This window comes from Limulus polyphemus, unplaced genomic scaffold (assembly GCF_000517525.1).
Source record: "Limulus polyphemus unplaced genomic scaffold, Limulus_polyphemus-2.1.2 Scaffold4436, whole genome shotgun sequence".
In the NCBI taxonomy this organism is placed as follows: domain Eukaryota; kingdom Metazoa; phylum Arthropoda; class Merostomata; order Xiphosura; family Limulidae; genus Limulus; species Limulus polyphemus.
The window spans coordinates 2,156-5,001 of NW_013670046.1; the positions used below are offsets into that span (position 1 = coordinate 2,156).

Consider the following 2,846-nt stretch of genomic DNA (forward strand, 5'->3'; position numbering starts at 1 on the left):
AGTGTTTTGAGTTATTTATATACCACTGTGCCAAAGTCATTTTCTCATGTTATTAAGCGGGTTCCATTCTGTGTTAATCACATTTTGTTAAATGCACTTACTATAATTAGAGGTCATTTACTAACTTACCAATTGATACAAGCTATTCTGTAGTACCTCATCAAACTCAATACAATTAGAAGTATTGAACAAGTCGTCAGCAAACTTTACTAATTATGCCCCTTTTAATATATTAAATGTAAGTAAGATAAAGCAAAGGCCCAAGCACTGAGCTGTGTAACACACCACTGATAATAAAAATCCAGTTTTACTAGACTCCATTAATAACTACTTTTTTCTACCTTTCATCTACCCCCTAATTTAGTCGACTAGTCTATCCTGAACACTAACCAATGTGATTTATTTAAATGATATTCTGTGAGATACCTTATTAAAAGCTTTTAAAAAATCTAATTACTCGAACACCACACACTATCATCATAGATGTAATAAGTAACATCTTTGATAAAAAAATTAGACTAATAATACAAAACTTGCCTTTATTTATTCCATGTCGACTTTCTTTTATGTTGTCATATATCACTAAATAGCTTGTTCTTTTTATCAGAATTTTTCCAGCTATAGAAGTATGATTAACTGGCCTATAATTTTCAAGGCAACTTTTATCAGTTTTTTAAAAATAGGAATAACATTAACAATTCTACAACTTAAAGGCTTGTGTCCACTGTGTACTGGCATACTTAAAATGAATGAGCAAAACTAGTATTCTGTAATCTCTTTTAAAACCCTGGGAAAATAGTTGCGGTTCCTTAGCTGCATTCTTTCTCTTATTATTTTTACTTATCATCTAATGGATTAATGTGACCATGATTCCAATCAATATTTTCATTAAAATACTCAGTATCCTGTCTTATAAAAGCAGAAAAGTAAAAAAAACTGCCATCTTATGGTCTTTAGCAAAGTACTTGTCACCAGCATCCTGTAACTAATTTTAACATTCGACTTACTTTTAATGTACTTAAAACATCCTAGCTGTTATTTTAATGTTATCAGCCAGCTGTTTCTCTCATAAGCCCATTTGTAATTTCCTAATGTTTTTTTTAACCAAAGTTTTATATTTCTTATAGTTCCATAAATCTTCTGTCCTTTGTGTTAATTTAAATATCTTAAACTTATGATATCTATCACTGATTTTCTTCTTTACCTCTTTAGTAAGCCAATTATGTTTAATCTTTTCTGTTATTCTTTTCCTTCTGTCAAGAACACATCCATCTTGAATTGAATTTTATGAATTTACCCAAATATGTGCTACATCGCTTTTTAACTCATTATCATAATTCACTAATGATATAACTTTTTTCATGTCCTCAGAATTGGCTTTCTGAAAATTAGAAACTAAAATATCACTTATTTTATATCATTGTATAACAAATGAGGCAAATACGTAAAGAGGATTGTGATTTACTTTCCTACAAGCATTGTTTACATCTTTATAGCATTTCCATAAAATTGTTTGAGATATTTGTTACTTAGATTATCAAAATATTGCAAACAATTATTTTGTCTGGTCTCTGTTGAGATACAATTTTTTTTTCTATGTTTGTTATGTTAACTTTCTAAATCTGCTCTCTAGTTTTGATCTTAATCATCTGCATTGCGCTATTTCCTGTAGAACAGTCATCCTTCAAAGAAAACAGCTAGGCCTACTAAGTGGTGGTTCATAAGATACCAGACTATGGAGTGTGGAGTGTGACTGAGTATATCTCCAAACTCCAACTGAGATCAACTGGAAGAAAATCATGTAACTAAAAGGTGCACAACTAAAATGTTTATTGACAAAAGCACAATCACAATATCAAACACTAAGGGCAAGTGTGATTGTTGCGTGTGTTTGGACTACAAGAGAGAGAGAGAAAGTAAGTGAAACCTTAGTAGGCTGTCTTTCACCAGCCCAGTGTGCATCTCTCTGGTAATGTAAATAACAGCACTGTATATAAAACTAGATGCAACTTAAAGTTAAAAGTTATAAACATTACTAAAGTTGTAAAAAGCGTCTGTACAATTCCTGCAAACTCTTAAGTTATATGAGAAAAATTTTAAATCACAGCAAAAGTCTGAATAGCATTTAAGAACCTGACTTTTAGTACTAGAAAAATACAAGAATGTTATTCTGCATTGATCTCTTTCCACTCATTCTCAAGTGCTGTGACATGGGAAACCATGGACCATTATCTAATTTGCTGAGAGAAAAGACTACTTTCTCTTTCTGGAGGCTGTAACTTATCTTCCGTGCAAAAAACTTGGTTAATTGGCAATTAGCAAATGAGGTCTGGGACAGCAGAGGTAGCTAGAAGCAGTGTAAAAGTGTCTTCTTGAGCGATTTTTCATTTCCAAACTATACTCAAAGAAAAACAGAAATTTACATATTAACAAAGTGAGTAGGAAATACATAGTCCTATACCGTAGTATTGTATCACTTTTCTAAATCTTAACAGTAGTCTTAGTATGAGTTTGACAAAGTTCACAGTAAAAGGTTTTTTTACATTTATCAAAATACAAAAGCAGAATTTAACATTATACACTAGAAAAGGTGTTATAGTTACAAAACCAACATGTAACAATACTCAAAATATAGTATAAGCTGTATATAGTTATGTATAAAATCAGAGTGTAACAGCACAAGATAGGATGGGCTGTATATTGTTATGTATAAAACCAGAGTGTAACAATACAAAATAGCGTAGGCTGTATATTGTTATGTATAAAACCAGAGTGTAACAACATACAACATAGCATGGGCTGTATATTGTTATGTATAAACCAGAGTGTAACAACATACAACATAG

At 31.0% G+C, this 2,846-nt stretch overlaps 1 protein-coding gene across 4 annotated transcripts in view; it reads left to right on the forward strand.

Annotated features, from left to right (window-relative positions):
* The first annotated feature begins 1,674 nt into the window (after nucleotides 1-1,674).
* The window catches only part of LOC106471150 (leucine-rich repeat protein SHOC-2-like), a 44,523-nt gene continuing 43,351 nt past the window's right edge, over nucleotides 1,675-2,846 (forward strand). For 2 of the 4 annotated variants that reach the window (XM_013931737.2, XM_013931739.2), the window contains exon 1: nucleotides 1,675-1,916. The gene's annotated coding sequence lies outside the window, so the exon portion shown is untranslated. The other 2 variants (XM_022399765.1, XM_013931738.2) reach the window with 2 other exon arrangements.